The sequence below is a fragment of the Dermacentor silvarum genome, chromosome 5 (genome assembly GCF_013339745.2).
Source record: "Dermacentor silvarum isolate Dsil-2018 chromosome 5, BIME_Dsil_1.4, whole genome shotgun sequence".
Classification (NCBI taxonomy): Eukaryota; Metazoa; Arthropoda; class Arachnida; order Ixodida; family Ixodidae; genus Dermacentor; species Dermacentor silvarum.
In genome coordinates this window covers 131196214-131222532 of record NC_051158.1, presented here as the reverse complement: position 1 = coordinate 131222532, position 26319 = coordinate 131196214, and the positions used below count along the sequence as shown (strand labels likewise).

The following is a 26319-nucleotide window of genomic DNA, read 5'->3' as shown; positions in this document are numbered from 1 at the left end:
AGATTACAGAAAACTGAATTTTTTTTATTGTTTAGGAAAGTCACAATTTTGGTGAGCCAGAGGCATCTCTACACCCCATACGAACCTCCGGCACTTCTGCAACCTGACAACACGGCAAAGCGTCTGATCTGCATGCTGCGCCAAGGTGTGTACAAAACGGTCACTGCCACTTACACGAGCTCTAGGTTTTGGTTGGTATAATTCATACCTGGCAACTTTCCTGAGCTGCCCGACAAGAAAGCAGGAGGGCTTTGGTTACCTTTATTGTTACAATTTTTTGTAAACTTCTAACATCCGTGCCTGCACAGATTCTGTGTTCTTAATCATATTTCCCTAAGTAGTCAAAATTATGTATAACATCTTTTGGTGGTGCGGTGGGTATTGATTCCCATAATACTACAGAGAAAGGGACCTCAGAACAAAAAGCCACAAAAGGTGGTTTAAAAGTGCTCGAAGCCCGGAATTCAACATTCCGTAATACGGCACTCTGGATTCCAATTCATCTGTATTCCGGGTCGTCTCTGTTGACTTACCAAAATTCAGGAAATTTTTAAAGCTACGTAACCATTGTATTTTGCCAATATACGGCAAGACATTGATCCTGATATTGTTTCAGGGTTGTACTTCCCAAGATATGTCCCTAAATTATGTCTCTAAAAATCACTCTCCTTCTTTTACAGAATATATATGCAGCAAGTTCACGTGCGCAGACCTCCAATTGAAGAGAGCATAGGCTCCATGCTGCAGAAAATGGGGCCCAAGAGCGACTCCTCTTCCAAGGAATCAAGTGGCGAGTAGATATTCTGACTCACTACTTCATCGTTCGTTGTGCTGGGGCAGGCACTGTGACACACAAAGGTGGTGGAAACAAAAACACATGGCAAGTGAAGCGCGAACTGTCAACTGAGTTTGGTGAACAAGGAAGAACCTATACCCGAAGCCACTATCATCAGCTGGCTGCAGGTTATATGTGCTAAAAAGGCGGAGATAAGATAATCAGAATGAATCAAAACTAACAAGGCGACCCACTTGAATCATATCGAGCCGATATGTTGGAAACTGAGTGACGATGAGGTACACACTAAACAGAAAAACACCCAGATGGGCGTTTTTCACTTGTCCTCTAGCGCATTCCCATTTGTACATGTTTTTGCTCCCATAGAATGGGCGTACGATAAAACTCCCATTTAGGTGGGCATTCCTTCGGCATACTACGGGAGTACCGTAATATGCCCACTTTACCCCCATTTGACTGGGAGGTGTTGCAGGCCTCAATGGGAGCTTTATCATTTCCAAATGGGAGCATTTGCGATGAAATAAAGGCGGCATTTACGGCGTTTTTTGGTATTAATTAGAGAATTTATGGATGCAATTAAAGGCGTTTTAGTTTACGTGGGGCGACCACGAAGCGAAATGCTTGGTGGCGATGGGTCACGCGCTTACACAGCACCCAACGGATCACCACAGGCCAAAATGTCGGACGCCGCGGACACCAAGGCTCAAGGGAACGGGGCCGTCCGAGGAGCTGCCGCCCGAGCGTGCGTTTGGCCCGCACTACCGACGCTTGTAGCTATCGCCGGCGTCCGACACTTTAGCCTGCTGTATCCCGTCTGCCACTGCGTAAGCGCGGCGGCGTCCCGCCACGAAACATTTCGCCGCGTGCTTGCCACACGTGACACAATCGACGGCCCTGGGAATTCACGAAGTCACGCGCACACGTGGTCCAATGACCAATGAACCCATCGCTGCACTTCGACTTCCTTTTCCTTTCACTGATCGCAGAGCCCCTCTTGGCAAACCTTGTGCTGTCATGCAGTCGTCCTCGCGAAAATGCTAGTAATGGGCAGTGCCTCCGAGGTCAGCAGGGGCCTTCCCAGAGCAGAAGCTACTCGCTGAGAGGAAAAATACACGACACACACACTAAAGAGAACAACATTTATTATACACCAAATGTAACAAATATAATAAAATATGTTCTTTCTGCCAAATCAAAAGCATTCCTTGTACCATTAAAAAACTGTCTGGATTAAAAAAAAACTACATCGTAAACATGCCAGTCAATACTATTGTACACGTCCTAACACAATAAAATTAGTGAACGCAAGAAACAATAATTTAAGAAATCTTATTTCGTCCCATATTGAACCATAAATACAGAACCATTTGTTTGAACTGTTACTTTGAGCAGACATTCCACAATATTGCAGCCTATATATATGCTGAACTTGCATGACTAAGCCACCCAAAATTAACAGTGGACTGTAGAATGAGGCCGACCAGAGGTGGTATTTTGCATGAACTAGCACAAAACATACGATGATAAATACCTAATTACTAAATTAAGAAATTGGGACTCATCACGCAAACGAGCTAAAACATTTGGTTTAGTGATTGCGTTGCTTTTTTTAGCAGGTTACTAAAGATTAAAAATTTATTTATAGTGTTTTATGAGCCAAAACCATCATATGATTCTGAGACACGCCGTCGTTGGAAGGGACTCTGGATTAAGTTGGGCCACCTGGGATTCTTTAATGTACGTTTAAATATAGGTACACAGGTGTTCTTGTATTTCGCTCCCATCGAAATGTGGCCGCCATGGCCGGGATTTAATCCTTGGTCTTTTTGTTTATGACTAGATTTGTGAAAGTTCCAAACAGGGTCCCCTATATACAGGGTGATCATTTTTAAGTTTTACACAATTCTTAAAAATAACCTGTTGCAGATATCATAATTCTAGTCCTTAGCTGTATTTGTCAGAGATGCGGACATTACTTTCACGACTAATCGTAGCACATATTCAGCTAATTAACAAAAATCCACTAATTATCTTTTGAATTAAACTTTACGGCCGATATTGCAATTTACGAATTGTAGCCGGTGAGTTTGCAAGGCATATCCACTTGGAATGAATTTCCATAATGACACCAGTTTGGAGATACATGCCATCAAACTTGCCCTAAAAATGCACTGTTTATCAACTTACATTTTTAACAAAATGCTATCTTCTCCATTGAAGCACAAAAGTAACTAGAACATTCATGTATTTCGTCCCACACTTTGGAAATAATATCTCGAAACTGGTGTCATCCTGGAAATCCATTTCAAGTAGATACGTCTTGCAAGCTCTCTGGCTACCATTTGTTAATGGCAATATGCGTTGTAAACTAATCAGTTAAGAAGTTAATTACTGAAATTTTCATTAACTAATTGATTATGTGTTTCGATTTCTTGTGCTAGTAATCCGGCTCTTCAAATAGTCCAGCTCAAGGACAAGAATTATGCTGTCTGCCACAGGCAATTTTTAAAAATTCCATAAAACTTAGAAACGATCACCCTGCATATTTATTTTCTAATAGTGCATGAGTTGTGTTCTGCATGGACACTTTAGCATGGCTACCTTGTTTAGTTGAATATTGTGGAAGCAGTGGTTTTTCCATCTACCCAGTGCAAAATATTAAGCCAGCATTGTAACATGTTGCAAATGGAGTCACGAATAAGTACCTTCCCTGATCATATCCAACAGTAGCAACTTTAGATGAAATAAGTCGTGCTTTCTCATGTTCAAGTGCCTTGTTCTAAGATATTGTCACAGTATGTAATGTAACATATCGAACGTAACAATATCAAATCCTCCTTCTCACATTGGCCTCCCATCGTGTGATCCCCCAAGCTGAGGTCATTTGAAATTGCATTTAATTGCACTTGAAACAGCATATCGCTCTTATTTAAGAAGCACATCCTATTGCAGTCACCATCCAGATATAAAATACTTGTCTGCATCAAGCTGTGAGGCAGCAGCACATTTTCTGAGGAAAAAGCCTACCTTTTCTATTGAATTGGGCTGCGTACTCAGAACACTACTATGCAGTTGCAGACAGGACTGGTAGTGTAGCAACCGTAACAGTGTGAACTTACATAAAGGAGCAAAACTGTGTGAACTTCAAATCATTATTCTCTCTTAGGAACCATGCTTTCCAATTATAGCATGGGAATAAAGTAACTGGCAAGCAAATCTGCATTTCATTCAAGTAAATACCATACTATTCATGCTACTTTGCAGGGTGCACACTACACTACAGGGTGCACACCACGTGAATTTACGACCTTGCCACGAGTTGCTAATTGTATTGGTGTATCGTTGATCGAGAGTGGTAGAACGGGATATGTACGTCTCAGGCTAGAGCACATGTTTCGACAAGGAGACTTGGCTGGTCGAACAGGGAATGGCTCAGGCTAAATCCATTTGTTCCCTTGTAAAGATGTTGGCTTCAGCTTGTGACCTTCTTTGTTGGCCAACTCTTGAACACTAATGTCGCAACCTTCCTGTTTGCCCTCGTCTTGTTCAGCCTATTGCTGCACACAGAAGCTGCATTTTCTTTTAAACATTCAATGAGGTCAAGGGCTTTGTGCATGGCAGTGTCTGCAAACAACTTTTTTTCAATGAATGACAGTTTTGGTGCCTTTCTTGAGCATTCAATAGGGAAGAACCAAAAATTAAGCTAACAGACTGGCTATGCCAACAAGTAAGCATGAAACAGGGGAAATCAAGCTCTCTATGGATGTGGAGTGCCATTTCTTCATTTCACACCATGCTTGGGGTCAGCAGGACTTCCTAAAATTGAGAAAGTTTTTGTAATGAAATACATATTAAAAGCATTCTGTTTATAATCAAAAAAATGTCTATTTAGAAATTCATATTTAGGTGGAACCAGCACCAAGTAAAAAGACTAAGTAAGGGCTTATAGAAAATGACACGCCGTGCTGAATGACAACTGATTTAATTTTACAACAGACAAACAGTCAAGTACTCTGGAATGCTTGATAAAAGCCATAAAAAACCTAAGAAGCAGGGAGCAGTTACACACAATAATGTATGTGCATGGAAAATGCACCTGTCATTGGTTTGCAAACAAGTATGCCATTTCCTTATCAGTTCACAAAACAGGTCCTACACTGAAACATTTTTCCTTCAATTTGGCAATTCTGTGGGCTTTGATTATTGCTTGGGTGAGTTGGTTGCTCTTCTTACTGCTATTCGAGTATGGTGAAGTGCAATAGATGGGACAAGGTGAGGCGAGACAGACGGGAGAAGCGCAACTGACAGCTGAACATTTATTGGAAAATTTCGCTGCAGCAGGACATGCGCCCACGACACCCCGAAACCAGGAACAAACAGAGCAGGCACAAAAAAGAAAGAAATATGGCAAAGATCGCTAACAACGCATTCACACTCTCTTATGAATGTGATGGTAATTGGGAAGAATGTGTACGCTGTCAACTGCACACGACTGGCCCAAGAGGAATAAACAAGAAAACAGAAATAGAAGAACTAGCTGAGCTGTGGCTACCTATGAGTCGCACTTCTTTGGTTAAAGTGCCCCGAAAGCCACAATAACACACTTTTGCACTGCAAGGCAAGATCCCTCATTTCTCTTTATTTCAAACACCTAAAGTACTGTCGCAGCCTGTCACTCAGGCACTGGTCAGTCTGTCCCAAGTAAACATGACCACAGTTTAATGAATCCTGTACACGACAGAAATAGCGCATGGGACATCTGACACTCACGTTTCGTCATACAGTATTTCCTAATTTGACTACCCGCGACGCATTTGCACAGTTGTGCCGACTTGCATGGCACAGAAAACACAAGATCCACCCATACTTCCCTGCTACTTTCCTTAAGTTGTGTGAAACCTCAGCAACACATCCACCCCTTCAAGGGGGCAACACTTATGTGCGTAAGGTTTCACACAACTTGATGAAAGTCACAGGGAAGTATGGGGTGGTTCCTGTGTTTCCTGCACCATACAAGTTGGCACAACTGTGCAAACGCGTTATGGGTAGTCAAGTAAGGAAATACTGTACGAGGAAACACGAGTATCGGTATGTCTCATGCGCTACTTCTGTCATGTGCAGAATTCCTTCAAGCAGCGGTCGTGTTTACTTGGGACAAACTGGCCAGTACCTGAACGACAGGCTGTGACAGCACTTCAGTTGTTTGAAATAAGCAGAGGTTGGATCTTGCCTTGGACTGCAAATGTTGCGGTTGCTATATGTAGTTGAAGAATGTGGAAGTTGTAGGCCATGGAGAAACAAAATTAGAATGCGAGCTTTTTGCAGCAGTGTTAATTGAAAATTATTTTCAATTCTGGATCTGATACGTGAGTTAGCGTGGCTTTGGTGGCACTTTAAACAAAGAAGCGCTATTCACAGGTAGCCACAGCTAAGCTAGTTCTACTTCTGTTTCATTTTTGATGTCTCTTGTGCCAGCTGTGCGCAGTTGACCAGCGTACACATGCTTCCCAATTATCACGTTTGAAGAAAAGTTCGTGCACATGTTGTTAGCAATTTTTGCCATATTTCCTTGTTTTTTTTGTGCCTGCTTTGTTTGTTGCTGGTTTCAGGTGTCTTGGGCACATGCGAGCATTGTCCTGGTGCAGCAAAATTTTCCAATAAACTTTCACAGTTGTCAGTAGAGCTTCGCCCGTCTGTCTCACCTCATATTGTCTCATCTATTGCACTTCACCGTACTCTAATATGCATCACCAACTGGCCCAAAGTTATACTTTCTGAAGTTTTTATTGCTACTTCGCACTTGTCAAAGTCAGGCCAACAGCCATACTGCATACAATGTAGAGCCATATGGACTGGCAGTTCATGTCATGGATTTATTCTGGCTTAATGGCATCACAGAAAGTAAACAAAGATGACAAGCAGGACACAAGTGCCTACTCTCAACTCTAGCTTTAATAACAAAACAGAAATCGCACATAACATGTGGTGATATGAAGTGACGTCATTCATTCAAAAACAATTTCTTCATCCAATGTAACTGAGAATGAGCGATGCATTTGTCCTTTGCATTGTGAATCTGCCAAAGCTTAATTATCTTATGTACCCTCTGGTCATAATTTCTGTTCAATGCAGAAGTTTGGGCTTGTTTGTGATAACGGAACTTGGACATCATAACAAGCAGGAAAGAATGCGAACACGAAGAGATATAGACTAGCGCCCATCCAGTCTGTGTCTCTTTGGGTCGGCATTCCATTGTGCTTGTTATGATGTCCAAGTTCCATAATTTTAGGCTATAACGAGTTTTGTGGAACACAAGAATAAACCAGCATTGTTTAGAGTATGTTGCAATGTGCGGATGAGATTTTTTAGGCACAAGCCTGATACACCCTAATCTCAAATTAATACAATATAGGCATAACAAGATTGCCATGGCCAACTGTACACAACCTCTGTTGCACAGTGCATCACCTCCTTCAAATCGTGCCACACGCAACAACCAAATTGTTTTCCTGGCTGCAGTATTTTTTCTCACATCAGAGCAAATCTCTGTTCACAAGCTTCCTACAGAAAGAAAGGCATTTAGCCCCTAGGGACCAAGTGCGCTTTTGCCCATGAAAAAGCACAAGAGCATACGAAACAACTGCGACCATTTTTTACTTGGCTCATCTCATTCATTATATTCCATCGTCATGCCTAATTCAGTTGTGCAAATCATATTTTCACAGGCCCTTGTTAGGACGGTTTTGTGCTGTGACAAAAAAAAGGCAGAAGTAAAAAATAAAGAAGGTTGGTTGTGGCTTACGGCATAATATGCATCCGGCAAACTAGGCCACAAGTGTTGTGTACAGTCTGGAATCCTCAAAAGGTTGTGCCTACATTGGACAGAAGGGATGCTGTATTAATGCGTGTCAGGACTTGTTGCTGGGCTAGTTGGTTCATCGTATTCCGTAGTGTTTAGACGCAACCAAGGACGGAAAAAAGTCAGGACAGGAAAGAACGCTCTTTCCTGTCCTGACCTTTTTCCATCCTTGGTTGCGTCTAAACACTACGGAATTAATGCGTGATTGGGGGAGCATGACTCATCTGTGTGAAACAACCTGCCCTCATGCATTGTGAAACACTAACAAATGTGGCAGAAGTACTGTGTTCAATAAAACTCACATTGTAGCCACGCATCATGACCAGACAGCATGCCAGGCAATTGTGGCTTCTGAAACTTAAATAGAATGACAAATGCATCAGTCATCTATCAGTTGCACTGCACGAAAAATTTTAATAGATAACATCACATCATATCACCACTTGTTATTATATATTGTCTGTTTCTTGATTATAAAGCTTGAGGTGAGAGCTGAGGCTTGTGTCATGTGCGCACATCTTTGTTCACTTTTTGTGGTGTCATTACACCAGAATTGGGATAACCAAATGGCCACACGCTGCTTTTGTCACATTATAGTGGTGCTCGCAAAGCAGGAAGGCAATGCACATAATACCACGCCATGTCAGCATGCCCACTCTTTGCACACACAGCAGATTACCTCTAGAACAAGGTGCGCAGGCTGTATATGTGCTCAGCTGCATCGACAGCCATGTGCAGCGATGGCTGCGCTAGAAAAGAGGACGTGCACACCAACTGCCCCCTTGGGCCCCTTTCAGGGCCCTCTTAAAAGCTAAGTTTGTAATTTCTTGTTTCAGTTATAGGCTAGTGGAAACAAATGAATTTGTCTTATTCCCATTAGGAAATCTTGTAGATTAGGTAGACAATTTATGAAAGCATAGATTTATTACTTTTCACCTTTCTGTCGGAATATCGTACAAATGCATAAGCAGTACTTATCACCTTGTTTCATGTAAGATTTTTTCCATGCTGAAAGAAAGGCATACATTTAAAAAATAAGCTTGGTTGCAACGTGTAAAGGAATTGCGTGAAGTCACATAAAGGGTTGCTGAAATAAAATATAGTCGCGACCTTCCTGTGACTGACTTTATCTAACACACTGAAAAGGAAAATGACCTTTTAAACAACAGACTCAAAAAGAAGAAAAAAACCCACAGCACATTATTACAAGACCTGCAGCGCAATAACACCCAAGGACGACACAAAGAAACGACCAGGACGAGCGCTGCACTTACAATAGGTTTTATTGTAGCCAATTTCACATATATTTCATTACACAAACGTCATTAGCTGCACATGCGTAGAAAGACCATCTCTTTATCTGTGAGTTGTATCGATGGCATGCTAACACACCTTTCCCCCCCCCTAGCTGGGAAATATGTTCTGCTTCAATAATTTCTTGAGTGAAGCGCGATTTGCTTTTCATAATGACAGACGTGTTATGTAGGTCAGGTGAACAATCCTTACATGTTAAACAACGACAAGCCAGGAAACCTTTAAAGTCTTTCCCTTCATGCACGTTTTTCACGTAGTTTCCATGCTCCCTAACACTTAAGCTAACGTTGACACATCTCCCAGATTGGCCAACATACACCTTTCCGCATCTTAGAGGGATTTCGTAGACTACACCTTCTGCACAATCAACAAAGGGTGGAGGGTGCCTATGTGTTGTGCCGCAGGCTTGCTGCTTTCTTACCTCTGGGTGGGTCATTGTGCAGAGCTTGGACAGCCTGTTAGGTGCGGTGAATACAACTTTTACATTGTACCGCTGGGTCACCTTTTTCAGGTTGTGTGAAAGCTTGTGAACATACAGTATCACCATGCAGGCAGAAGGTAGCTGTGATACCGTATGTACACAAGCTTTTAGGCAACCTGAAAAAGGTGACCCAGCGGTACGACGTAAAAGTCATATTCACCGCACCTAACAGGCTGTCCAAGCTCTGCACAATGACCGACCCATAGGTAAGAAAGGAGCAAGCCTGAGGCACAACGCATAGGCACCCTCCACCCTTTGTTGATTGTGCAGAAGGTGTAGTCTACGAAATCCCTCTAATATGCTGAAAGGTGTAGGTTCGCAAAACTGGGAGATGCGTCAATCTTAGGATAAGTGTTGGGGAGCATGCAAACTATGTGAAAAACACGCATGATGGGAAGGAGAAGGTTTCCTGGCTCATCAATGTTTAACATGTAAGGATTGTTCACCTGACATACATAATACGTCTGTCATTATGAAGAGCAAATCGCACTTCACTCGAGAAATTGTTGAAGCAGAACGTATTGCCCGGCTAGAGGAAAGGTGTGTTAGCGTGCCATCGATACAACTCTCAGATAAAGAGATGGTATTTCTACGCATGTGCAGATAATGACATCTTTGTTGGATAGTGCATATATATGTGAAATTCGCTACAATAAAACCTGTTGCAAGTTCACCGCTTGTCCTGGTCGTTTCTTTGTGTCGTCCTTGTGTTTTATTGAGCTGAAATTCTCGTAATAATGTACCAATGTGCCCAACTCGCCACATTATTCATGTTTTAAGCGTTGTATGTAGGCGTCTTGGTTGCAAAATAACCTAAATCTTGCATCCTAGTCTGGTGCGTAAGGCACAAAAGGCTCTTAGCGGAGTCACCTGATGCTTTTATATAGGTTATTCAGTTTGCATGATCTTCCACAGAAGTAGCTGTAGGCACTTTTGCCGCAATGACAGTACTGTTCACAGTATTCGTCGCGGGGAGCGCGGCTTGCCACTTGTAGCGGTGACAGATATTGATCGCCGACTGTGCCAAAATATGCAGCGGTCTGAGTAAAATCACTAAGCAAAAGAAAAAGACATCCCTTGGGTTCAAGAAACGAGACAGAGTAACCCGAGAAATAGTTCAAGGCTCCAATACACAAACTGTCGCTCTTAAGAAATGGTGTTTCTCATAACATTTTAATACAGTCCCTAATTTAGTACAAGTTTTCGTATGATGTTTTGGTTTCTTCTACACTACAATGATGTTGCTTGTTAGACACTGGTGTTTTGATGTGCACATTCTTTTGTATTGCTATAAAGACAACTGTGAAAAAAGATTTGCCTTTGTAACTAAAGTTTGGAGACAGTGCCTGTCAGCTAATATTTTAATCTGTTTTTCATTTCATCTGTGCAATTACACCAAATGTAAACTACAAAAATACCCGTAGTCAGAATCACAAAGGTACACACCTGTGTAATGATTCTGCTGAGATCCTAGGAGTGGTCAGCCACACAATGCAGCACAGGTAGAATGGCATCCTGAGTTAAAACAAAATAATAAGAATTGTAAGATGCATATCAAAAATTTTATGCTGTGAGGCATTTTGCATGTATACTAATCCCCACATTTGCATGCAAAACAGTTTTGCAGAATAGTTAAGCAAGGTAAATCAATGTCTGGTCACGGGACTGTCAGCCAGTGCTACTCATGGCAATGGTGGCGTATATAGCATATCGTTTCAAGTGCACCTTTTGCAGGGTACATGAATTTAAGAAAACTTAGGTTCACATAATACATGAGACCTACAGTTAGAAGGATGTGTTACATCCAGCACCAAGGCCATGAGTGTTACTGCCTAACGCTTCCAGGGCCATACTTAGTACGCACGCAGAAATTTGCAACAAAGTGAACAGGAGGAAGAGCTGTTGCTTTAACTCGATAAAAGATTGCATGCTTCATGCAGATGTGAATACAGCTCCTATCAGCAATGAGTTGTCCTTTGGTCCACTTCACTTCTGTTCTTTTTTTCTTTCCTTGTCTTCATTGTTGGTTGGTGCCATATGGTTGTGACGAGCAGCTCAGTTCCTATTCTTGTTTTACTACATGGTGTAAAATCATCCAAACGTGCTTAAGCTTCTTAAGAGTAAACTTCAACCATTTTGTTTGAACAATATTTTTCTCTTTGTGTCACACCCTAATGTACTGCTAAAAAATGCTAAACAATGCTATACAGAAGAACCTACATCCACACAATCACACATCTGAATAAAACTGCACAGTCTATGACTTAAAGATGTATACATACACATTTTATACATGTCTACAATGGAAATATATGTTACTGTTCTAATATGCACACTTGGCATACTGCATAATAGTCAACTGGTTCCAAAATGTTTTTTTTTTGTTATCACACATACAATGGCTCCAATTACAAATTTAATTCTGGCAGTGACTGAAGACACTCCCAAAAACTTTCTAATGCAATCAACGAGAATTTTCAAATTTAGAGCAGTTGGACAGAAATAAGGCAAATAGTTTTATAATCCTAAATAACGAACTGTTATTGTATATGACGGTAAAAGGCCATGCTCCTGAAACATCAGCACTGTTTATCATATAAGCACATTATTATATTTTTACTTACTTTCCTAAGGATTGCGCTGAGTGATCTGCTCATGTGAAAATGTTTATGCATAGCTGTGTCGTGTTACCACTTGTGTTTTCACATTTGTATTAATGCTACTTTATGTGCATGCAAGCGTGCCCATACTACCTTAAGCTGAAGGCCAAACACTATGCTTACACAGTACATGCATTTCATAATACTAAGCAGTGGACTTAGAGAATGAGCAACTGTATTAAGAAGTGTGGTTCTTTGGACACACATCAAATGACATTTGCCTGGAAAACAAACATTTTGCTAAAATCATGACTTAATCCAATTGGTACTAAGCATAAAGCATCAATCAAGAAACTTGCATTTACCAGACACCACTATAGACACTGGGACCTCTTTGGCTTCTTCACAATCTGGCACAATGTTCCTAAGCTGCCTGTAAACCCTGGAAAGTGTTCATGATACTTTTTTAAATAGATGGGAAAACTTGAGAAGGACCTAAAATTAGGGTCGGTGAAGCAAAGCAACTTTTTAAGAATTCCACGCTGTTTATATGCATATGTTCTATGCATATGATGGTGAAGGCAAATGATGTACTTGAACTGTGTTTTTAACACGCAATACTAGAGAGCGCAGTTTTGCAATAATGCGATAGAGAACAAAACAACCTAGTGAATATTTTTAAAAACTAATTGCACAAGGTTTTCGTCGTTATTCTGATGCACACATCTGCACACTGTGCACCAAGTCTTGTCGGTTTTATTTTTGTCACATAGTAATTTACATGATACATTTGTCCTCAAATACGTCATGTTGGGCTCCTTCAGTATTTCTATTTTCTTACTGGAACACACATGCCTATATATGTCTTCTGCCCCATGGAACAGGTGTCACAGCATTCCCTCTAACTGAAGCCACAAAACTAGCCATTGCAGGTAAAAGATACACGGTAAAAAAATTAGGTAAGAGCCTACCTATGCCTCTGTTGCTGAAAAGGGGAACTTGGAAGGCGTCTGATGTCCGGCTATGAAGCTGCTTCATCCTTACAGCTGGCAATGAAACGGCTGCAGTCTTGAAACACAAGTGAAAAATTAGACACAGCAATGTTACATAGAGCCCACAACAGCATGGCCGCAAGTTGATATGGGATTACTTCCGCTGCTACGCTGAGTTTTGTATGCTGTTCAGCTTACATTATTGGTAAACTATGCTTGCCAAAATTTTATATTTTAACAGGCTTTACTCTTTACAACAAAAGCCGTTACCCAACTCATGCCCCTATGCGCTTAAGCCATGAAATGTTTACTGATCACATAAACTGAATGGCTTCCAAGACAAATTATTTCGGTCAAGAGGATGCATAATTAATGAGTGTCACTGACATTGAATACCAAGGTAGTATCTCTTTTTACAATAGACAATGGTGGACCTAAAGCACATTTTTGTCAGATTTGGGTTGATCAGCCAGCCATTCTTTTTTTTTTTACCAGCAGCAGGAATTGAGTCAATATTACTCGTGCACAGTACGATCACACTGTCAAGTGTGATAAGATCCTGAGTTTGAAAGGGCGACATTGTATGAATTTGGTATGTAGAAATCAAAACTGAATATCTGTACGCAATGGTGCAGCAGCAAAACAAACATTAAACAAGTCAAGGCATCCAGTGCACAGAGCGGGCAGTCGAATAATAACATTGTACAATCGCCGACTATATAGATATTGCATAGTGCTTGCATGGGAGGCGTAGTCACTGCATCAGCAAATAACACAGCCACCGCGCTACGTTCCCGTGATCTATCACCGCCAACGCTGTCGCGTAAATTGTTTGGTCAAGCCAACCGCATCGTTTTCTGCTCGCGAAGGGTGGAAAGACGGCGTATCCGGTAATGTGAACGGTAATCTAAAGACCAAAGTCGACGGGTGCTGGCTCCCCAAGCTGCGCGGCTAGGCGCAGCAATCGCGCACTGCCTGCACAATCAGCGGCGTGGGCGCAAAGAGACAGACGCCGGCCCGGAGCGTACCGGCAAATCTACACAGTGCACGCTTAGTAAGCGACCTACTGCACACAACCGTACGTGGGGATTGGCGCCACGTAAGCAGCAGCTAGCAGATACCGCGCACAAAGAAGCGCCGAAACCCGCACACACGCGCGTCGCAGTAACGAGTTGACACATTTTAAGGCCGCGGTTAGGCGGCGAAGCTTGCCGGCTTAGCTCACCCCGCACTGCACGGAACTTCTCTGGTAGTGGCTTGCGCTTGGGGAAACATCACGAACGCTCACAGCCATCCTATTAACAGACCTCGAAGACATCGCAAAGTTCCTCATCATCTAAAATCATGTTTTCTAACTACTCTCGCTCCACTCTAAGCACTCGCTTCGAATACGACAAAGCTCGCACAAACACGGTGATCGTGCAAGTCAGTTTGCAAAATGGTTCGGGACGGCCAACTGTTGCACTGAGGCCTTCAATAACTCGTATCAGCGCCTCTGAACACATATGCATACACAGAACGTGCAGCGGTCGTTGAAAATCACTTACCGTGGAGTCTTGGCTGTTCGAAACTGCGGGAGACACCAACGACGGCAGAACAATGCGCCGACGCTGGTGGTAATGGCTGCCGCTTGGTCGCTTCGAGCGCGCGCACTCCGAAGACCCGTCGGCGCGGCGTTTCGAAAGTTTCGGTACGGTGGCGTAGTTTCGGGTTTGGCGCGGCATTCTCTGCAGCGCCTGCAGCGCTAGCGCGGCTACTCCAAACAGAAAAACAACGCGGACGCACATTGCGCGGGATATTTCGAATCTGAGTGCAGAAATTCTACTGAAATTGTCGCTCGGGGTGACAGCCATGTTGGTCATGGCAGGCGGCACCTGGCGGCTGAGTTGTTCTTTAGCTGTTTGGCTCGGGTTAGATATGGGCGTATTCAGCACTCCCTATCTACCCAACGCCAGTTATTTTCTGAGAACCCCCATTTTACTACCGCAACATCCCCTTAATGTTCATCTGAATGAGGTCGAGGGTAAAATAAAGGTTCTAGCTTGTTTTACTCCATCTTGTGGGCGTAACTGTTTTGAGCTTGGGAGGAAAAAGGGCATGTCAGCTGTTAAAACGCCCATATGGGCTAATTTGTGTTTACAGTGTAGAGCCACAGACGGCTCGCTCACGCAGGCTTCAGCACCAGCCACAACTGTGTAAAATGATTCCCATATCTCTCGTCACTTTGCGCTTGCTTCTGAGGAGGATTTCCGTGCTTTGAAAAGATGGTGTGCAACCGCATCTCGTGCACTGCACAGCGAAGTTGCCTGTGCATTTACTAGGCTGGGAGCATATCTGTGATCCCAGAGCTTCTGATTCCAGCACCGGTGCACAACGTAAGCGCAGTTGCATGTGAGTGGTACTTTGTAAATGACTCCCGCTTCGCACGCAACATGTCCCCAATTTTTCATGTGCGAAGAGGCAGTTTATAAGATACTCCTCACATGCAACCATGCTTACGTAGGATAAGTGTGCTGGTGCTTGAATCAGAGTCTCGGGGGAGCAGAGATATACTTTCAGCCTAGTAAATGCCCCAGTCAACTTAGCGGCGCACTGTACCACATGCGGTTACACACCGCCTTTTGAAAGTACAAAAATCCCGTTCAGAAGCAAGTGCGCAAAGTGATGACAAATATAGGAAAAGCATTTTGCATGCTTGCGGCTGTTGCTGCAGCCTGCGTGAGTGAGCTATCTGTGTCTCTATCTCATCACCTAACTCAATTTATAACATATCGCCTCCATATAATTCCAGTGGGTCACCTGGTCGGTTCTTATTCATGGTTATTATCTTTTCTCTGCCATTTTTAGTGCATGTAACATCCAGCTGAACCTAGCGGCTATGAGTATAAATCCTTATTCATTAAGCTAGGCTGATAGTTTGCGCTCCACTTGTGTGTTTTAGCTTCCACTAACTTTGTGTGTCACAGTACAACAAACGATGAAGCTAAACTAGAGCATTTTTAAGCTTTGCTTACCTTACTCACTACTTCATTCCTTTGTTTCGAACCTGGCAGCCGTGAAGAAATCACAGACGAATAAAGAGTGCAAAGAATACTATTGCGTCTGCTATTTCATTGCATGCGTGCATGCATTCCAGTTCCCCATAGTTGGGCTACACAGATTCTCCCAAATGTCTGCTCATTTTCTGCATCCTGTGACCACAGTCTCGACAGTATTTCAGCAGACATTCTGCATCCTGCGGCTACACAGGCTCTGCAGACTTTCTGCAGAAAGTGTGTACCAATTGCCCGCTGGGAGGTGACAGGAAGTGACAGAAAGTCTGTCACCTGTCTGCACGTATTTTGCATCCCGGGTGACTCAGAGTCTGTAAGATTTCTGCAGCAATACTGCAACTTTTTTGCAAGGGTTACCAGAACGCCGGTTACAGATTCATCGTAATAAGCCTACGGCTCGGGTCCCTTTCGTTGTAATATTTTCCGTGAGAACCACAATTAAGTTTTCCATCATGTCTCCATCATGACAACACAATTAAGGTTTCCCTAGGTACCTAGCGACTCTGCCTGTGCAATGGTTCTCCGACCATATACTAATGATAACTGTATCGGCGTGGAAAGCGGAAAGACAAGGACTGCACTTTTATTTACTTTTAGTGATGGATGAAGCTTGCAGTTCAAACTCTGCTTAACTAATAAACTCACCGTGTCGACGGAAGCAACACCCCACCTGCGCTGATGCAATATGTAGTAAGAACTAACCACAACTTGCACTTCAAACTCTCCTTAGCTAATAAACTCACCGTGTCGACGGAAGCAACACCCCACCTGCGCTGATGCAATATGTAGTAAGAACTAACCACAACTTGCACTTCAAACTCTGCTTAGCTGATAAACTCACCGTGTCGACGGAAGCAACACCCCACCTGCGCTGATGCAATATGTAGTAAGAACTAACCACCGCTTGCACTTCAAACTCTGCTTAGCTAATAAACTCACTGTGTCGACGGAAGCAACACCCCGCCTGCGCTGATGCAATATGTAGTAAGAACTAACCACAGCTTGCAGTTCAAACTCTGCTTAGCTAATAATTGTTTTTATTGATTCTAAATTAATACTAAATTCTTGCTTTTCATTGATAAGACTGCGCCCACAGGTACCGTCTGGTGATTTTTGCGGAACGCTCAGCAAATTACACCCTTCAGGAAAGCGAAAGCGTGCTTCGCTTTGAAAATTGTAGTATACCCAATAGGAAGCTCAAACTCCACCAGTACTCAATGTCTATTTCTTGGCCACCTTTACGACGGATTCACGCTTAAATAGCCTACTTTAATAGGAAAAGAAAACAGTCGTTAGCAATACCCACAATGATGCCGAAATTGAACGTGAGAAACCGGAATAAGCAACAAATTATAAACTGCAGAAAATATTTACTAGACAAAATGTTTAATTAAAAAAATGTCACAGTTTCGCCCTAAAGGCGAAGCAATGAATGCGATAGCAACACAGCAATGTCATACGAAGTAAGGTGATGGGCTTTGGTAGCAATACGAACTGTAGTAAACATGAGCTGATTAAGTAAGCAGGTGTGCTGCGGCGTAAGTAGACCGACATGAAGAGAGACTGGATGACCACGAGAAGGCGCGTGTGAAACGGTGGTGTTGATGAGAAGCGCTTCCCGTGGGCAGCGCGTGCGAAGGGACACACCTGTAGCGCTGCACTGCCGACTCGGGCAGCATTGCATGTGTAGCGTGCGTTGGAAAATGTGGCCCGACTATTACTAACTGATTGAACAAGCGTGGTGTGAGCGCGCACCAACAAACATGAATAGATCACACTGAATGACTGCAGACAACGACTGTCAAAACGCTGGCAGCAAGCGCATACGCCGCACCAACGGGCGAAGGTACGTGCGGTCTATCACTTCAACGGAAACTGAGCGGCGAATGCACGGCGCATAAAGGTCAGAGCCGTGTGGAGATAAGCGACGGTGCGAACGAGCGCGGTTGTTGGCAGAAGAGAAGTGCGCCCCCCCCCCCCCCCCCCCGCTCCCTCCGGCGCTGGCTTCCCGCTTCCTTGCTTGCGCGTGGGAGATTGAGTGCGTTCGCTCTCCGTGATAGCGCGCGTCCCCGCACGCTTCCGCTCGGGCATACGGCGCGCGGCGAAGATTTTATCTATAGGGAACCTCACGGCGACGGCGACGGCAGAAATCCGGTTGAAGTGTCCATATAATTGCTATCACAATAAAAGTTGTCATGGACAGGGACTGTCTATTATGGATGCTAAGAAGGTCGCACACAAACATCTTCACTCAACGATGCGGCTCGCCCTAAGTTTTGCGATGAACTGTTGGTTCTGCAGAAAGAGGCACCTTAAATTATTTTGGATTAGAGAAAGAAATTACCCGTATCTCCACAGCATGATAAAATGTCATTCCCGAATATCACGCTGACTTACTTGCCCGAGGGGCCGACAGGTCGCCTCGCCGGATGGCGTTTCCAACTAGCGAAGTTTGACATCAACATTACTCATAATTACAGTGAAGACATTTTTGTACTAATTATTATTCAAGGGCTCGCGGGTACCAACCTCAGTAAAGCGACCATGAGACAGGCGCATGTAGTAGTAACCGCTGGCAACGCCAGCGGTAACTACTAGAAGTGGTTCTGTATTTCCTCTATCAAATATAACATTGTGAAATATTTTTTTTACTTTCAAATGGTACTGAAACAGATAGAACTTTAAGTGGATCTTATACTATTTTTGGTGCTAATAACAGTTGCTTTGTTATGGGTATATCACATCCAAAGGAAGGTAAAAAAATCAATTTCAGCTCAATTGAGCTTTAAAGCTCAATTGACGGTTTGCAAAATAGTGAGCGCCGCCTATCGTACAAAAAACGAAGCTTCAGCGCTCTGCGTGCGAGAGTACGTGGTTAGAAAGAGAGTTTCGCTTGTGGGCTTGCGGCAATGTGGCAGCTACGTTCTCTGTGATTTTTCATCGATCGCATGTGTTAGAAAATGATTGAAGACGGCATCGTTCCGTGCCCGTTTGCGGACACTGCATAGACATCTGACTTGTCGAAGTGTAGCATCCAAACTGACTGTGTCTGGCAGTACTTGCAGTCGAAAACTTCGACCGTGCGTCAGGCCCATCGAGGCTGGGCACTGAAAGAAGAAGAATACGTGAAAAACATCCGCTTGAATTTGGACACTGCCGATCCCAACATGGGTGTGGTACGAGCGACGTGTTCTCCCTCAATGAAGAGTGGAGTTTACGTAGTTTCTGCGTGGTTTGTGTCGCAGGGTGAGCACACACTTTTGCTTCTATATCGGTTTAATGTGCAAGACAGCGGGACAGTACAGACGCTAGCCGCACCCAAGCTTTCAGGGACGATAACCCCCGGTCGTGTAACAGAACCCAAAGCGAGCACTGCCTTCCTGAAAGCTTTGGTGCAGCTTGCGTCCCCAAATCTTAAGCTCTGTTTAAAAGTGATTCATTCATCTGCGTGCCGTGCTTTTTTTGTCGCTATTTGTGTTCTTCTGCTGTGACAAGCAAACTGTCTAAACAGCAGTAGCCGGCATGAGAACGTGAGGTCCAGTTGCCGTGCGAGTGGCTGATTTCGAGAATGATGTTCAGCTTTTCGGACGTGTACGTATTTGCGTGCGGGCGGGCGGCTTACCAAGTGTTCGATATATTCCAGAATATAGATAGTTCTGCACGGAGAGCAAATATGGAAACGAGGACGCCAGGGCGAGCTAGTTGGGCTTGTCTGGCAGGGGGAACAGCACGAAAAGACAAAACTAGCGACACCACTGCGTTGTCGCACGCTCTGTCTGTGTTCGTCTATATTGAGTGTATCACTTTTCCGGCAAATGCTGTTACATTTAAGGGCATCCCGAAGCTTGCAGATCGAAATAACTTCGCGGCTCTGGCAAAGGGCAGTTTACAAGCAGCAAGTAGCGCATTGAGAACATGCTCCAAGAGCAGCGAGGTAGCGCAACTTCTGTGTTGCCATGGTATCTATCCCCGCATGGAAGGTATCATGAGCCCCCTTCACAGACATCTCGTGCATGCCACCATTGCACCTATTTGTAGAGGGCTTCCGAATGAAAGCACTCCAATTATTCAATGCAACACGATATAACCACACCGGCATGTGTGCTTGTGATTATAGTATTTATGCTTACCACCTGACATCATATATTTGCCTATATCGTTTATTATCATATATATTCATCAATGTTTGGCTTGCAGTTTGAGTGAAACCTGCGAGCATGTTGCTGCGGCGTTGCTAGCAGTTGCAGAGAAAGCAGCTGGCAAGACGACTTGCACAGACATTCCAGCAGATGGATTGTACCTCCAGAATGTACGTGCAATGTAATGTATTATTCCAAACAAACATGGTCTTTTGTAGTTGGAACTCTCTTCTACATTGAGTGTGTTTTTATACCTGAGTGTTTCAAATCACCTATGCTCTCCAGCCATAAAAAACAATTTATTTCACCATACACTACAAGGCAAACAGTTGTGTTTCTATAATGCACCATGCTGACAGTTGAACTGACTGAAATCACTAGGCACCTTTCTGCAGGGACACCACGCACAATACTGATCACATATAATGCAAATAAGTACATAGAGTTACATTGCTAATGTGCTGTTTCTATTTTATTCCAGCCAAGAAGCCAGCTCCAAGATTGCCCCTCAAAGAAATTGCATTCCAGCGACACTTGGTCAACCAACCAGCTCGCCAAAAACGAAAAAGGGATTACGACCCCTTCAGTAAGTTGGTGCCATGTGGCGACGTAGCTGCTCTGAAAAAGAAGCTGTGCACTTCTTCCCCAACGCTGCAGCTGTTGCGGTATCTTGGCGCTGCACAACACAAGCCTCCCAAGAGAGCAGTTGACACAACAAAGCTTAAGATAGCATATAGCGACAACTTGTGTGACAAACATGTACAGTGCATAATAAGTGATCATCTACAATCACAGTCGGCTTAGATGATGCTCAGCGTGAGCATATCCGCCTTCAAACTGTACACCAGGCAGACAACAAACAGTGGCATGCTGCACGCACTGGCCGTCTAACAGCATCCATGTTCAAAAGGTATTGCCGCTGTGTAAAGCCTGAAGGCTTATTGAACACTGTGCTTTATCCTAATGATAAAGCAACGTCTGAGGCCATAGTTTATGGACGGAACCATGAAAAGTATGCTGTTGATTCCCATGTGCAGCTCCAGCAGCTGAGAGGCACAAATGTGTAAATCCGAGAAACTGGGCTGTACATTCATCAACAGTATCCTTTTCTGGCAGCCTCACCCGACAGAATTGTTGTTTTAGATGGAGAGGAAGGCCTCTTGGAGGTTAAGTGTCCGTTCTCGAAGAAGGGTCTTGCAGTTGAGGAGGCATGCATGGACAAAAGGTTTTGCTGTTTTCTTGAAGAAGATAATGAAGTGGTACTTCAAAAAGATCACCCCTATTACTTTCAAGTGCAAGGGAAAAATGGCCATCACTGGCCACGCATGGTGCGATTTTGTCATTTGGATCGAAAATGATGAAGCAGGTGAGCCAGACTTCATTCATGTACAGAGGGTATATTTTAACCGTGACTTTTGGAAAAATGAAATGCTGACAGCCCTTCTGAATTTTGCAAAGTGGGCACTTGTACCCGAGCTGATAACAGAGCACGTGAAACGACTCGGCAGGTTATATTTAAATGGGCAGTATGTTTCATACAAAAAACTGCAGCAAGGCTTCTACGTTTGTAAGCCTGCACATGGCCTTGCAGTAACATTACAGAGGCTGAAATGAATGAAGCCGTGGTAGCCAGATGTGTGATAGTCAAGCTTAATTTAACTATTTATTGCCTGCTTACGGCTTAACTTTTTATTGCCGTAGCCAAATCGTGCATATATACATGAGGGGGCATGCACAGAAAATGAAAAAGGAGACTGACGGAAGGGTCACCCTAACAGGAAGTCATTTGTGCTAAGTACATAGTTACGTGAAAAGAATGTACATAACTATCAGTTTTTGAGAAACATGACTTCACTAAGTGTCAGTGCGACAGAAGAGGATGTAATGCATGAACTGCCCCGTTTTCTGATGAAATCAGCTTCTATGATTTCCCGAGTGAGCTGCAAGCTGTGTCTCGCCAAAACTTCCACACGTTCTAAGAGAGGCAGGCTTGCGGCTGTGGAAGTGGGAGACGCCTTAGTGGTGGACTCCTGAATAATTTGGACCACCTGGGGTTCTTTAATGTGCACCTAAATATATGTACACAGGCGTTTTCGCATTTTACTTTTAGTGTGCAATATATCCTCTGTACATGAATGAAGGCCGCCCGTTACTGTGCTTTTTAACATGCAGTTTAGTTTTAAGTATAATGTGCAATATTTATTCTTTCTGGGGTTTCACGTGCCAAAACCAGTTCTGATTATGAGGCACGCCGTAGTGGAGGGCTCCGGATTAATTTTGACCACCTGGGGTCCTTTGCTTCTTAGTAGCTGCTCGTGAAACTGCAATGCTGTCCTTTTGTTTATTCATAATGATCACCTCTGGCAGACTGTTTAGTCAGAGTATGCTACCTCTAGATAGGTTCCTGCCCTATTATTTCGTGCTTATAGTCTTGGATGTATACTTGTGCTTTGAAGGCGGATATGTTCACGCTGAGCATCATCTAAAGCCGACTGTGATTGTAGATGATCATTATTATGCACTGTACATGTTTGTTGTGCCTGAAGAGTGGTGTACTTTCGCGGTGCAGGGCACTGTGATTTGCTCTTGTACCACTACTTGCCTTACGGGACTGGTATGTAGTATGATCGAACATGTTTTGAGCCCCTTCAAAGTAAGCACTGTCACGGCTACAGCCATATGTGTATGTATTCATAATGCCTTACAGTATTGTGCAATGATTACTTTTGCTTTTTTTAATAGCAGCAGCTCTTGAGCAGCAATGCTGTATTTTCGTTTATTCATAATATTCACCTCTGGCAGACTGTTTTGTCAGAGTATGCTACCTCTTGATAGTTTCTTGTCCTGTTATTTCGTGCTTCTAGTCGTGATGTATACTTGTGTCCCTTTAGCACTTATAGTGCTTTAGCGTGTTCAATTTCCCTTAATCTAGTCATATATACAATGCTGTGTCTGAAGAGTGGTGTACTTTCACGGTGCAGGGCACTGTGATTTGCTCTTGTACCACTACTTGCCTTACGGACTGATATGTAGCATGATCATATATATTTATAATACCTTACAGTATTGTGCAATGATTAGTTTTGCTTTTTTTAATAGCAGCAGCTATTGAACAGCAATGCTATCTTTTCGTTTATTCATAATGATCACCTCTGGCAGACTGTTTTGTCAGAATATGCTACGTGTAGAGTTTCTTGTCCTATTATTTCGTGCTTCTAGTCGTGATGTATACTTGTCACTTTAGCAATTATAATGCCTTGTGTGTTCAGTTTCTCTTAATCTGGTCTTATATACAATTCTGCGGGCCTGCAGAGTAGTGCACTTTCATGTGCAGGGCACTGCGATTTGCCATTGTACCTCTACTTGCCTGACGGACTGATATGTAGTATGATCAAACATGTTTTGAGCTCCTTCAAAGTTCAAAGTTTAAGACTCCTTTGACTGTAATTGTGGTTATATTTTTTTTGCAAATGCTTTATTCATTCTTCACATGAACATGATTACACAGATATCTGGACCGATAGCCAGGGAAGGCTAGTTTCCGGTCCAGTGTCAAAATATAACAAACAGGTCAGGTGCAGAATTTAAGAGCAGAATTCTGGAACATGTTTTGATTTCTAACAGACAAGAAACATTAAGAAAGATTCCAAGTTATTTGATGCAAGTATGTTAAAGATTCTGGTTGTCAAGAAAAAAGAATTTGCTACACTGCTTGAAATTACGTGCGGTTTTAACCTCTAGGGGTAAAATATTCCAGATTTTTGTGCCACTGAATTCAATTACCCTTTCGCCATATACATTATAACACTTTGGTAAATTGAGGTTACCTTTCAGAGCATGTCTAGTACTGCGAGTTGGAAAAGAAAAGACGTTTCGAGGAATAGGAAAATTAGTGCACAAAATATTATTAACTGAAATTGAAATCTTATGATTACATAGTGCCTTAACCGATAACACATGTTGTGTATGGAAATGATCATTAAAAGTATCAGTGTTGTAGGTTGAAGAACTAATTATTTTCAGAGCCCTTTTCTGTAGTTTATGTACAGGTTGTAAGTAGGTCATGTAGGTCACGCCCCATGATTCCAAACAATAACTAATATGGCTATGGCAAAACGCATAGTATAGGGATTTGAGTACGTCACGAGGGAAATATTGTTTTGCTTTTATTAAGGAGTAACAACCGTATGCGACCTTCTTGCATACACTATGAATATGGGCTTCCCAATGTAAATGTTGGTCAAATATGACGCCCAGATATTTAAACGAATCAACTTCTTGGATGGGGCTATTATTTAAGCTAATATTTATTTGACTGGTGTCACAATTGTTTCTCCTCGACCGAAAAACTACATATTTTGTTTTATTGCTATTTAAAGTTAATTTGTTTTCTAAAAACCACGAGGAGATTCTTGATAACTCGGCCATCACATCCATTTGCAGTGCAGGGAGTGTGTCTCCTGTAAATAATAAAGCTGTGTCATCTGCATACATTAGGACGTTTGAGTTCTGTAGAGAATTGGGGAGGTCATTAATGTACAACGAGAATAATATCGGACCGAGCACAGATCCTTGTGGGACTCCACAGGTGACTGCTGTATGTAGAATAATAATCACCCATTACTACCATTTGTTTCCGTGAGGATAAATAGCTGGAAAAAAATTCGAGGGAGTTATTTGTAACTCCATAACATTCTAGTTTTTTCAATAGTATAGAGTGGGAAACCGTATCAAATGCCTTTTTATATCCAAAAATATTCCTATAATTAGTTTATTTTGATGAAGTGCAGAATTTATTAATTGCGCAAGTGTCAAGACTGCAGTTGATGTCGATCTGGAGGGAACAAAGCCGTGCTGCTGCGGACAGATTACATTGTTTTCGCTTAGAAATTGTTTCAATCGATTGGAAATTAGTTTTTCAAAAACTGTGTTTATCACACTCAAAACTGAAATTGGTCTCTAATTCTCAGGTTGGTTCGAATCTCCTGACTTGTATACGGGAACGACTTTGGCTCTTTTTAATATATCTGGATAGGAGCAAGAAGCAAATGCTAGATTGAATACACGGCATATGGGACTGCAGAGAATGTCAATATTGTCTTTTAATACCCTAGTGGGTATACCATCATGACCAGCCGCTTTCTTTAGTGGCATTTTATTTATCGTTGATATAAGTTCGTTATGAGTTATTTCCTCTAGGTGAAAATCGTTTTCAATTATCCTAGGTAGGACAAGTGCGGGCTTGCTGGATATGAACTGATTTGCTAGATTCATTCCTATGTTGGCAAAATAATAATTAAAATCATTATCTACTTGCGTCGATGGTTTCTCAGGTTGAATGCTCTCTATTTTTCCTTTGCCTATAACTTCTTTTATGATTTCCCATATCCTTTTTGTGTTACCGCTCTCGTTCTTAATAAAGTTAGTATAGTATTGCTTTTTCGATTTTCTAATCATACTAACTGAGCTATTTCTAAAGTATTTAAAGGTCTCCCTATAATATGAGTTTGATTTATTACGTTTCCATTTTCGGTAAAAAGAGTCTTTCTGTGTTAATGTTTCCAGTATAGTATTGGTTATCCAAGGACATAGAGGTCGCTCGTAATTGTGGGGCACATATACTCTTGTAGATTGCTTAATGGCATTGCAGATACATTCAATAAGTGTTTCACACTGAGTATGTACATCACTCAAGTCAAATATTTTCTGAAAATCTACGCATTGGACCAATCGTCGTACTTCTGCATAAATTATACAAGTAGATCTTCTATCCCGTATATTACACAAAGAGGACATGTATTTTTGAGATAAGAAGAGAAACGTGGGGTTGTGATCTGCAATGGTAACATTGTAAACACCTGCTGATACACTAAATTCAGAATTACACAAGATGTGATCAATAAGAGATTCGGAGTGGTTCGTAATACGTGTGGGAGAAGAAATTACATTTTTTAGATTTAGTGATTCAAGCAAGAACATGTAATCATAACAATTCTGTTTCAAAAGGTCAATATTAAAATCTCCGCAAATGATTATAGGGTCCTCTGAGGAAATAAGGGGTACGATTATTTTTTCCATGCTTGTA

At 42.6% G+C, this 26319-nt stretch overlaps 1 long non-coding RNA gene across 2 annotated transcripts; it reads right to left on the bottom strand.

Moving 5' to 3' along the window:
* Nucleotides 1-1921: 1921 nt before the first annotated feature.
* LOC119452588 (uncharacterized) lies at nt 1922-14918 on the bottom strand. 2 transcript variants are annotated; one of them, XR_007467311.1, is made up of 6 exons: nt 14590-14918; nt 13022-13118; nt 10897-10965; nt 7958-8012; nt 7599-7668; nt 1922-4612 (listed from the first exon to the last, which is right to left on the bottom strand). It is a non-coding gene; the product is annotated as an uncharacterized LOC119452588 (long non-coding RNA). The 2 variants fall into 2 exon arrangements; XR_005192035.2 differs by lacking the exon at nt 7599-7668 and having other exon boundaries at nt 14590-14912.
* Nucleotides 14919-26319: the final 11401 nt, after the last annotated feature.